Source organism: Protopterus annectens, chromosome 3.part0, assembly GCF_019279795.1.
Source record: "Protopterus annectens isolate FY-2018-M chromosome 3.part0, PAN1.0, whole genome shotgun sequence".
Taxonomy (NCBI): domain Eukaryota; kingdom Metazoa; phylum Chordata; order Ceratodontiformes; family Protopteridae; genus Protopterus; species Protopterus annectens.
Genome location: NC_056731.1, coordinates 931,815,068 through 931,828,957, shown reverse-complemented (window position 1 = coordinate 931,828,957; position 13,890 = coordinate 931,815,068).

Genomic DNA, 13,890 nt, shown 5'->3' with positions numbered 1-13,890 from the left:
TTTATGACATTAATGACATGTTAAATGATGGTGGGTGTACTAAACTCACAGTTTTTTACATTAACTGACATGTTCTTTGATGATGAATGTCATAACATAGTTTTATGACATTACCTGACAGATTAATTGCAAGGGAGTGCTGTAACTTTTGTAATATTACCTATGTTCAATGATGCTGAGTGTTCTAACCTCATTGTTTTATGACATTACCTGACATGTTCAATTTTGCTGAGTGTTGTAGCTTTATTGTTTTATGACATTACTTCACATGTTCAGTAACACCGAGTGTTATCACCTCATTGTTTTATGAAATTATGGGACATGTTTAGTGATGGTATGTGTTATATCCTCATGGTTTTATGACTTTACCTGTGATGTTCAGTGATTATGAGTGGTCTAACCTCATTGAGTAAGACATTAAGTGACATCCTGTAATGTTGAGTGTTCTAACCTTGATTAGTTTATGACATTACCTGATGTGTTCACTGATGCTGAGTGTAATAACCCTATTGCTTTATAGCATTAACTGACATGTTCAGTGATGATGGATATTCCAACATCATTGTTTTATGACATTACCTGACATGTTCAGTGATGATGGATATTCCAACATCATTGTTTTATGACATTACCTGACATGTTCAGTGATGATGCATGTTCTCACCTCACTGTTTTATGACATTCCCTGACATGTTCAGTGATGATGGATAATCTAATGTCATTGTTTTATGACATTACCTGACATGTTCAGTGATGATGCATGTTCTCACCTCACTGTTTTATGACATTACCTGACATGTTCAGTGATGATTGATAATCTAATGTCATTGTTTTATGACATTACCTGACATGTTCAGTGATTATGCATGTTCTCACCTCACTGTTTTATGACATTACTTGACATGTTCAGTGATGATGCATGTTCTCACCTCACTGTTTTATGACATTACCTGACATGTTCAGTGATGATTGATAATCTAATGTCATTGTTTTATGACATTACCTGACATGTTCAGTGATGATGCATGTTCTCACCTCACTGTTTTATGACATTACCTGACATGTTCAGTGATGATGGATAATCTAATGTCATTGTTTTATGACATTACCTGACATGTTCAGTGATGATGGATAATCTAATGTCATTGTTTTATGACATTACCTGACATGTTCAGTGATGATGCATGTTCTCACCTCACTGTTTTATGACATTACCTGACATGTTCAGTGATGATGGATAATCCAATGTCATTGTTTTATGACATTACCTGACATGTTCAGTGATGATGCATGTTCTCACCTCACTGTTTTATGACATTACCTGACATGTTCAGTGATGATTGATAATCTAATGTCATTGTTTTATGACATTACCTGACATGTTCAGTGATGATGCATGTTCTCACCTCACTGTTTTATGACATTACCTGACATGTTCAGTGATGATTGATAATCTAATGTCATTGTTTTATGACATTACCTGACATGTTCAGTGATGATGCATGTTCTCACCTCACTGTTTTATGACATTACTTGACATGTTCAGTGATGATGCATGTTCTCACTTCACTGTTTTATGACACTACTGAACATGTTTGATAATGCTGATTTGTCTAACCTCATAGTTTTAAGACATGACTGCCACCATCAGAGATGCTGAGTGTTGTAATCTTATTGAATTCTGCCATTACCTAACATTCTGTGATACTGATTGTTCTCGTCTCATTGGTTTATGACATAACAGGACATGTTTAGTTATGATGATTCTTCTGACTTCATTGTTTTGTGACATTACCTGACACATTTAGTAATAAAGTGTTGTAATCTCATTGTTCTGTGACATTATGAGACAGATTCAGTGATGCTGAGTGTTCTAATCTCAATTTTTATGACTATCTGACATGTTTGGTGATGAGAAGTGTTCCTACCTGATTTTTTATGACATTACTTGACCTGTCAGTGATGCTGACCTGTCTAACGTCATTGTTTTATGACATTACCTGCTACGTTTAGTGATACTGAGTGTTATAATCTCATTGTGTTATGACATTACTTGACCTGTCAGTGATGCTGACCTGTCTAACGTCATTGTTTTATGACATTACCTGCTACGTTTAGTGATACTGAGTGTTATAATCTCATTGTGTGATGACATTACCTGACATTCTGTGATGCTGTATTTTTCTTGTCTCATTGTTTTATGGCATAACCAGACAGATCAGTTATGATGATTATTCTAACCTCATTGTTTTGTGACATTACCTGACACATTCAGTAATGAGAATTGTACTAACTTCATTGTTCTTTTACATTATGAGGAAGATTCATTGATGCTGAGTGTTCTAACCTAATTATTTTATGATATTGCCTGACATGTTTAATGATATTGAGCATTCCAGCTTCATTGTATCACAAGATTACCTGACATTCTGTGATGCTGAGTGTTCTAGCCTTGCTTGCTTTATAACGTTCCCTAACATTCCCAGTGATCATCACACGTTCATTGATTATGAGGGTTCTGGCTTTATTGATTTATGAAATTACCTGTCATTCTGTGATGCTAAGAGTTCTAACCTCATTGATTTATGACACTAACTGACATGCTCAGTGATACTGTGTGTTCTAACCCCACTGTTTTATGACATTACCTGAGATACACTGTGATAATGAATGTTATAACCTTGTTGTTTTGTGATATTACCTGACATGCTCGGTGATGATGTGTATTCTAATGTCATTGTTTTATGACATTAGCAGACTCATTCTGTGATGCTGTGTTCTACGTTTGATTTAAGACATTTAATCACAAAGCCAACTTGGCAGAAACAAAACTTGCAACCAATCCAAAAGAACTCAGCCAAAACCACAGCAAGGAGCAAGGAGTCAATCAATCCAGACACCCGAGCATGTCAACAGGATTTATTTACAACAGAGTTAAGTGCTTTCATCCTTCTTAAAATAGAATTTCATTAAAACTAAATAAATCATAATTGTCACACATTTATACACCAAAGATAAGGTCATGTGATGCTGCCTATCAAATAAATTCTGACAATCAGTGTAATTGAACTATCCTGAAATAATCAAGTAATCAAATTCAAATTCCAAATAACATTCTTAAAAACATAGTGTTAAATATATTTAAAGTATATTTGAGCTAAAATGTGCATGAAATTTATATAAACTAGCTAATTTCGATAAAAAAAAATCACAGGACAGAGACAACTAAATATATAAAACATTTAAGACAGGTCTATGTGTAGTAAATAAATGAATAAAAACCTCATTAGGCAACATCTCAAGCAAAGTTGGCAGTGCCATGACAGCTCCCCAGGCTAGTGAAAGCGGATAAGGTACACATACTTAACCTAGAGTACTTGAAATTAGTTTTCACTCTTACTCACAAACACTAGCTAATGTACAATGTCTATAATGTACCTGTCTCATTCTACCTATGTTCCAAATTTCAACTGTATACCACAAATCTATTAATTACCTTTATTTTTAAATTAATATTTTCTCATTTGTTCTCTCCACTGTAACTGTTGATGTGCTGCATACCACTGTAAAAACATGTCTATTGCAATTTGTGTGTATATTGATCATGTCTAAATATCTAAATGTATCTGTATTTTTTCTATGTGGAGTTTTTCTCCCTGGGCCTTTTCGGCTCAGTCAGACACCCCCGGTTAACAAATGTAAAATAAAAGAAATAAAAGAAATAAAAGAAATGGATATATATATATTTTTAATCTATAAATATATTGAATAATTGTGTGTATAAAATTTAAGCTTGGCTGATCTTAACTTAAGTACACTACTTATCAATATATTGTCATTCAAATCAGGGGAGCACATCCGCATTCATCTTAAATTACCACCGCAGTTCCCTATACTCTATTAATGTTTTCCATGGACTGCCAGGTGGGTTTTCTGGAATTTGTTCCAATACTGTAAATTTGAAATTTCTGTGACTTGGACACATAATCAAATGCTTATATAGTGCATTATTTACATTTCCTCTTTTAATATTATGGTAGTGTTCATAAATACGCTTGGCAAGCATTCTTTCAGTTTTGCCAACATAAAAAACGTTGCAGTCTTCACAAAGGTAAATGTATACCACCCCTTAGATGTACAATTAAAACCTTTTACCAAGGTAATAATGTCACCTTGGACCTTAATTCAATCACCAACATAGATATAATTACATTAATTACAATGCCCACATTTATTCATTCCAGAATAATTAATTGTATTCAGTTCATTAAAATTCTTCTTATTGTGTTCTAATCTATTTTTAAAGCTGCATCTCCTCCTGAATACAAACTGAGGACAGTCACTCAATTTACTCAAAGTTTGGTCAGATTTAAAAATGACCCAATTATTACTAATTATTTTTTATTGTTAAGTAATCTGGGAAGTACTTCAATACTAATGCTAAGTTAAATGATCCTTTGTCAATCTCGCCACCAAACAACTTGGTTTTATCGTTCCCAAGTTTGTTACCTAGTAATATTTTATTTCTTTTATATCTTCCTGATATCATTGATCACACACACACACACACACACACACACACACACACACACACACACACACACACACACACACTACCCACTTTCTAGAAACATTTTTACCAATTGTCACATTCAATCTCAAAATTCAAACCATCAGAGATCATTTATTTTATTTTATTTTATTTTATTTTACATTTGTTGACCGGGAGAATCTGACTGGATGCATGTCCATTTTCAGCAGAGGCCCGGGGAGAAAAGCTCCACAGTTTGTTAATATACAACTAAGTCATTTAACATATACAAAGTCATTTAACATATGTAGAGAACAAGTACAAAAATAACATTTTAGCTTACAGAGAAAAAAATATTTTTAGCATGTAAATGTAGCAGAAGGAGCCTTTAGTTGTATGCTCAGTAATATTTACTTGACCAGTAATATTATAAATGGGAATATGCATAATTTACCAAGGAATATGCATAATTTACCAAAAATTGTATTTTGAGTATGGTGGTGTTAGAAACAAATGGGGAGTACAAAGAGTAGAAGACAGTTGTTTAGAGCATAGTAAGACTGCTAGTAGATAAGTTAGCATAGTAAGACTGCTAGTAGATGAGGTTAGTGTAGGAAGACTGCTAGTAGATGAAGTTAGCATAGTAAGACTGCTAGTAGATGACGTAAGTTACTATGAGGAGGTTGATAGAGCATTTGCTGAGCTGAGGAAACAGGTATAGAGGGTCAACCTGGGGGAAGGCATGGGCATTGTCTTTTGATAAAAGGTGTTCTTTTAGTCATTGTTTAAATTTAATGCTTGATTTTGCTAAGGTAATAGCAGGGGGGAAGTGAGTTCCAGATTTTACCTATGTAGTTAGGAAATAGGGAATCACCTGCTGAGTTGTTGGCTTTGGTTAGTTTGAATAATGTTTTGTCACTAGAGTGTAGTTGTCTGGGGTTTTCTTGTAATTTAAACAAATTAGATAGTGCTGGTATTGTTTCAGGATAAAGTACGAGTTTCTGAATGAAGACTAGTTGATGCAAGGTAATGTGATTTGAAAGTTCAAGCCAATTTAGTTGAAGTAGTGAGTGGCAATGGTGGGAACACTAAGGAGCATTTGTGGCAAATCTGGCAATTTGATTGTAACAGGTGTCTAGTTTTGTGATTTCAGTTTTGGATAGGTTGGTGAAGATGGGGGCAGCATACAGAAGTGTGGATAGGAGCAAAGTTTGAGCCATGGTAATTTTAGTCTGTTGATTTAGGTATGTTTTATTTTTGTACAAACAGCCAATTTTTTTGTGTATATTGTTGATAGTTTGATTTATGTAAAGGTTAAACTTCAGTTTGTTGTCAATAGTCACTCCTGGTAGTTTTGTGTGGAGTCTGGGGAGATAATGGTACCATCATTAGACATAATATTGAAAGTATCTGCCTTTAAGTTGGATTTATTTGGTTTGAAAATTAACAATTTGGTCTTTCTTGGGTTCAGTAACAGATTTTTACTGAGAAACCAGGCTTCAGTTGTTTTGAAGACTTGGGTGATGGAGAGGAGTGTGAGAGGGTTGCTGGCTGAGCAGACTAGTGTCGAGTTATCAGCATATTGTATGACAGTTGCATCTTGAGTGATGCTGTTGAGATCATTAATGAAGATGGAAAATAATAGAGGGCCTAAAATTGACCCTTGTGGGGCTCCAGTTGTAATAGGAAGCAGTGGTCAACCTAACATACTGCCCCTGCACCAGACCTTTTTTCTGTGATCATGGATGACAGCTACTAAATGTTAAGTATGAATTCAAAAAAAGTTAATTTCAGGGATGATGAGTGTTCTCTCCTCAATGTTTTATGACACTACCAGACATGTTCATTGTCTAACCTCATTGTTTTATGATAATAATTGACACATTCAGTGATGATGAGTGTTATAACTTCATTGTATCATGACATTACCTAACTTTCTCAGTGAAGTTGAATGTTTTTACCTTGTTTGCTTTATGACATTACCTGATATATTTGCTGATGCTTAGTGTTCTAACCTCTTTGTTTTATAATATTACATGATATATTCAGTCATAATGATTGTTTTAACCTGTTTGTTTCATGACATGACCTGATATGTTCAGTGATGTTGAGTGTTCTAACCTCATTGTTTTATGAGATTGCCTGACATGTTCAGTGATATTGAATGTTCTGACCTCATTGTTTTATGACATTGCCTGACATGTTCAGTGATACTGAATTTTCTGACCTCATTGTTTTATGACTTTACCTGACATGTTCAGTGATGTTGACTTTTCTGCCCTCATTGTTTTATGACATTACCTGACATGTTCTGTGATGATGAATGTAATTATGTCATTTTTGTGCATTTCCTGAGATGTTCAGGACTGCTGAGTGCTCTAAACGCATTGTTTTATGACATTACCTGACATTCCGTAATGCAGAGTGTTTTAACCAGGATTAGTGTTCTAGCATCATTGTATGGTGACATTGCCTGATGTTCTGTGATGCTGAATGTTCTGACTTTGATTGCTTTATCTCATTACTGGACATGTCCAGTGATGGTGGTAATGCTAACATCAGATAATGTGATAAAACAATGATATTAGAATTACTATCATCTGCTCATTAGTAGTACTGTCCTGGGGTAAACTTTCTGTTTCCTAGCCATAGAAGTAAGTTGCACTTAAAAATGCACATGAATAAACTATGTTTTATGTGGATGGGTATCTGTTCCAGAGCAGTGGTATCCTCTGCAAAATATACCCATCCCAACAAATTGTTCTGTTGATCTTGTGGAAGAGGTTTAGATCCTTAGAGTATTTCTTATGCCATTAGACTGGCTGATGTGTAGTAAATCCATCAGTAATGATGCAGACACAGGTCACCTCTTAGCAGTCTGTAGGATACTGACTGTAGTGACAGGGGTTTGAGTTGGTCCATGTAGAACATGTTGTTTAGGCCTTTTATCCTTTTACTATGGTATCTCTGTGTGCAGTCCAGTTGTTGCATGTGTCTGGACAGATACATGCCAAAGGGGTCATTATATTCAATGACTGGCCTAATGAGGGCCGAGTAAATGGGGACAATGACATCTCGACTTCTAGACACAATCCCTTTGTTTATAAGCTATGCAATATAGAAGGACATTCTTTCAAAAATAGACACTGTTGGTCAAAAGTTAGGTCACGGTCCACATAAGTTTCCAAATCCTGAACAACAGGGTCAACTCTTAGGGTGTGTATTGTCAGTGTGGTAGCTCCCTGGGGTTGATGACTTCCAAAGGATAGAATAATGCATTTTTTTGGCATTTAGTTTCAGACTATGATTTTGATACCAGTTATTTTTTTGAGACAAACCTTCCTGCAGGATGGCCAATTCCTTTGGGGATTTAATAACTTTTTCCAGCTCGCAGTCATCTACACCCTTAGTCAGCCAGAGCCCTTTGCTATTGACTTTTACTTCAGAAAAGTAGATGCCAAACAGGAGAGGTCTGAGCATAGAACCCTGTGAGACTCCACTGGTAATGGTCTCTTTGTGGAAGCAACTTCCTCTATTTTGAATATCTGCATCCTATCTATAAGCCAGTTGGCAATCCAGCAGGTGACACAGGGGTTTATTTCCAATTTATTTAGCTTTTCTACTATGCCTGAGTGGGGAACTGTGTCAAAAACTTTGGCCAGGTTGAGGTATGCAGTGTGTACTGTTTTGCTTTTATCCATTGCTTTTGTGATTTTTTGAAAAAAAAATCCTCCAGACTGAGTAAACATGATCTGCCCTTGATGAATCCAAACTGATATGGGTCCAGTGTTTGGAGGTTCCCTAAGCTTTACTTTGATTTATATTTTGTTGTTTTCCCTTTAGTTTCACTTTTGGTTGGAGAAAGGGATAGGTTTTAGACAGGCAAGCTCTAGGCACCACAAGGGGCTTAGACAGCTGTAAATGTACACAGACTGCAGGGAGGAAAATTCGGAGCATATCAAAACAATCCTGTCTTGGTTTGTGATTTGTTGTGGAGTTGACTGGTAAGAGAAGTTTTATTTATTTTTACTGTTAAAAGGAGGTACGCCTGCGAGCTATAGTGAGCGACGTAAAGAAATTACAACTTCTGTCTGGCTGGTAGAACTTGTATGGTCAGAACAACTTTATTGTATTTTATTATTTAGTTGTATATTGCTGGTATAATTTTTGTCATAGAAGTTGATTTAAGTTCCTTTGAATTCTTTGCTACTTTGTGAATTTTTTTCCTTTGCAATATTTTATTCAATTAAAGCTAAATATGGATTCCTTAAATGAGTATGCAATTAACGATTTGCTAATGCACAAGCATTTTGTACAGTGTAATAAATGCTATGCATATTTAAAGGTAACAGCTGATAACACTGGTAATCTTTGTTCCTCGTGTCAAAAGTTGGATGATTTGGTTACCATTGTTAGAAGCAAATCTCGACTTAATGATGATGATTGCACATGTGCAGTTGGCATGGCTTAGAGAACTGTTGTATCATATATTAATGAATGGACTGATGAACTAAATAATGTTAGGCATAGAACAAATATAACAGATTTAGGAAATGATGCATCTATTTTCTGCAAAGAACATTCAACCCCTATGGAAGATGATGAGGCCCCTGAGAACTATGGAATTGTGGATGAAAGTACTCAGCAATCTGAGGATCCGGTTTGTTTAGAAGGAAACAAAAAAAAGAAAGAAAGGAAGAAGTTCACAACAAATAACAAGGAAGAAAAAGAAACTGACTAATGACTGTAAAGGAAAGAGAATACGTAGTAAAAAGGATTCTGTTTTGTTATGTAACACACTGGTGACAGGGAATGAGGATATCTGTCTATCAGAAAACCCTCAGACTGCAGAAAAAGGCATCACCTTTCCAATGGAAAAGGTAGAAAAAAGAGGCAAGGGGCAGGTGAAAAGGAAGAAATAAAAACTGGACGTGGAAGGATTAAAGAACATTACTGTAAGGAAAAAGAATAGAAAGACAGATGTTGACTACATGACTCAAGCTGTGGATTTACAGTGCCAGCTAGATGAGAATTTAATATGCAATGAAAACAGTGGAATTAATAAGACTAATAGTGATGAAGATCTATCCTTTGTAACAATTGATAGAGCTGAAATGACTGCATTAGAAGATGAAGATTCTTCAGAGCTGGCCAGCAAAGATATTCTTGTAATTGGAGATTCATTTATTAGAGGAACTGATACTTATATTTGCAGAGATGATAATGAACATTGATTAGTGTTATGCTTGCCAGGAGCAAAAATAGAAGATGTGAAACAAGCCTTGGAACACCGTAATGTAAGGAAGTATAGATCTGCTTTTATTTATGTTGGTACAAATGATGTCACCAACAAAGATTCTCTGACTGTTAGTTGGGAACTGACAGCCCTCCTAGATAGTATAGCTTGTACTGGTGTTAGGACATATTTTTTCACAAATCACCTATAGAAAGGATAGTCAGGTCACTGTGAATGAAAAGATTTGTTGGATAAACACCTACATGAAAAAAATGTCCTGTTTTAAAAAAATGGAAATATATAGAGTATCCAAGCCTTCTTTTGGCCACACATGTTTTCAGCCAGGATGGTGTGCATTTGTCTAGATCAGGGAAGAGAATTTTTGCAGCATGTATTTTGTAATATTTGACAAACACTAGCCAGTATTTTTGCCAGGTCAAAAATGTAACAGTTCACAGACAGCAACATTTGATGCATCTCTGATGGTTGTTAATGCTAGGAGCATTAATAATAAAGTGTTTTTATTAGAAAATTTGCTACGTTCCCACAAGATTGATGTTATAGTTTGTGAAACATGGTTAATGAACAATAACTGGAAACCAGTTCTGCCAGGGTATAAATGTTTTTACTGTAACAGACATTCTAACAAAAAATCAGGAGGAGGTGTTATGATAGGCATTAAAGATAGCTATGAGACTTGTGATTATTACATATTCAGTGATAATACCAATACTATAGACTGTGTAACTGTGACAATAAAGAGAACCCTGGAACATATAACAATTGTTGGTGTATACAGACCACCAAAGTCAAGTAAGATGACCTAGAGGAATTCATACATTTCTTACATGAAACACAGGAGGGAAGAATAATATTAGCTGGGGACTTAAATTTACCAGAAACAGACTGGAATAATATTGATTCAACAATGTTAGTACAGAAATTATTCACAGAGTATATTCAGGAACAACAGATGCTTCAGATTGTAAAAAAACCTACCAGGGGATGGAATATACTAGATATTGCTTGTGTTCCTAAAGAAATTACTGTAACTTCAAGTCAAGTTTTACCACCATTGATGTGCAGTGATCATGGGGTCATAAAGGTTAATTTGTTGCTAGATAATTCTGCCAAACTGAAATCTAAGCCAATGCACAGGAGGTTAATTACAGACTATAGGGGAAGCAAAAAAGTTCCTATATAAAACTAACTAGAGTGAGGTGTTCAGTGGAAAAACTGCAGATGGAATGTGGAAAGGTTTGAAAGAGAAATTGTTTGAGTGCAAAAAGTCAAAAAAATGTTTAACATCAGGATCTAGGCACGTACATCAGGGGAGTATATTTCCATAAGAACAAGATACCTGATTAAGGTGAGAGACAAAAAATATAAGAAATAGAAGAGAGGTTGAACTACAACTTTGAAAACTGAAATAAATGAGCTGGACAAACAGATTAAGTATAGTGTTAGACAAGTAAAGATACACACATTGATAAACTATGTGCAGATTCCAAAATTTATTCTCAGACACAACAGATTATAGATATATTTACAAAATCTTATGCAAAACAGTTTGGCTCCACAAAAGGGGTGGTAAGTTGTCCTAGTGACATCTAGGTAACCCCATATACTGGAATCATATTAGATTATATTGAAAAAGAACTGTGCAAACTGGATCCAAACAAAGCGCAGGGAGGAGACGGAATAAGTAACAATGATTTGAGAACACTTAAGCAAGAACTTACACTGCCATTACATCTGTTATTCACTAGGTCATGTAAATATGGGGAGATTCCTCAAGATTGGAGAAATGCACTTATTAAACCTGTCTTTAAGGGAAAGGGGAGTAGGACAAACCCAGACACATAAAAACCCTTAAGTCTACTTTCATGTTGTGGAAAAATAATGGAGAAGGTAATACTGGATAAGTTATTGTCAGAACTGGATAGGTTGGGACTTGAAACCATATATTAGCACGCATATGCTGGAAATAGATCTATTATCACCGGTAACATGATGCTCTATAACAATATAATAACAGCTATGAATGAAAAATTGTGCTGTGATGTGATTTATATAGATTTAACTTCAGCATTTGACAGGGTCATGCACAAAACACTGATCAATACATTAGTACAACTAGGTACTGATGTACTGTTGATAAGATGGATAGCTGCATTGCTTACAAATAGGACATGGCAAGTATCACACACCAACTGGACAGGTGAAATCCTTGGTTACAGTCAAGGTGTCCCACAAGGCTCTGTACTAGGCCCTTACTTGTTTAGATTGTATCTTTCAGACCTAACTTTTTCATCTGAGGTGTTCTACAGTCTATATGCTGATGACCTGAAATTGGGTAAACTGATTACAAGTGTTACAGATAAGGCATGTCTGTAAAATAATTTGACTAAATTGACCATTTGGGCACAGGAGAATAATATGTTGATAAATACATCAAAAACTAAGCATATGAGATTTGGGAGACATAAACTGAAAGGTGAATATTTAATACAGCACACAGTGATTGAAACTGTAGACTCATTTAAGGACCTGGGTATATGGGTAGATTCAGCTATGAGTTTTTCTAATCATATCAACCAATTGGCTAATGATAGTTATAGAACTATAGGTTGTATAAAAAAATTTATAAAGTCTAGGAAGTCAAACATAATGAAGTAATTGTTTGTTAGTTACATTAGACCCAAACTTGAGTATGGAATAACAGTATGGAAATCCTATAGGAAAACAAGCATGAAAAAACTGGAAAGAGTACAGCAGAAATATACTAAGGGCATACATGGATGTGAAAATCTAAGTTATTATGAAAGACTAAAATATCTGAACTTGTACAGTGTCTCTTACAGATATTTAAGAGGAGATTTTATCCAGGTATATAAGGCATTTAGGGACAACTGCCTCTGGGAATGTTTGGGGTTTTCAAAAAGTACTAGAGAATCGTCAGATAACCTATGTAGAAGATTCTATAGGAATGAGAAGTGTACTAATTGGTTCTCTGACAGAGTAGCTGATGATTGGAACAGATTACCAAATTACATTAAAGCAAGTACTAGTTTAGATATTTTTAAGAACAGCCTGGACATTTATTATGGGAACAAGTATTTTGGCATAATTACAAGCTAGAAGGGCTTTAATGCCCGTGATTGAAACATTTGTATGTATGTATGTCCTGACTAATTAATTCCATGACAAGTGTTTCCATGGCTTTGCATATGAGGCTGGTCAGACATATGGGTCTGTAATCTCCTGAGTCTGTGGAAGATTCTCCCTTATTCAGGGGAATAACTATGGCTGTTCTCCATTCACTTGGTATAAATGGAAGCTGTGATTGAATAGTGTTGTTAGAGTTTTGGCTAAATCATGCTTCATGCTATTCAAGATGCATCTAAGGATATTGTTAGGACCCATTGATGCAGTATTTGTAACTTTTAATGCAGTGTTCTTACCTCACCATTTTATGACATTACTTGACATGTTCAGTGATGATGAGTGTTCTAAGCTGATTGTTTTATGACACAATATGACATGTTCAGTGATGCTGAGTGTTCTTACATTACCTGATGTGTTTAGTGATGCTAAGAGTTTTCTAACCTCATTGTTCTGTGACATTAACTGACATGTTCTGTGATGATGAATGTCATAACCTCATTGTTTTGTGACAATTACCTGACACGTTCAGTGATGCTGAATGTTCTAACCTCACTGTTTTATGACACTACTTCACATGCTTAGTGATGCTGGGTGTTCTCACATCATTGCATTATGGCATTACCTGTCATATTCAGTGGTGCTGAATGTTCTATACTCATACTTTTATGACATTATCTGACAGTAATGAATAGTGTTCTAACCTCATTCTTTTATGAAATTACCTGACATGCTCACTGATGCTATTGTTTTATGACATTTCCTAATATGTTTTTGATGATAGGTATTTTGATGTAATTTTTTTATGACTTTACCTGACATGTTCAGTGATGATGAGTGTTCTAAAATCAGTGTATTATAAAATTACCTGCATTCTGTGATGCAGAGTGTTCTAACCTTGATTGTTTTATGACATTACCTGATATGTTCAGTGATGGTGAGTGTTCTAGCGTCATTG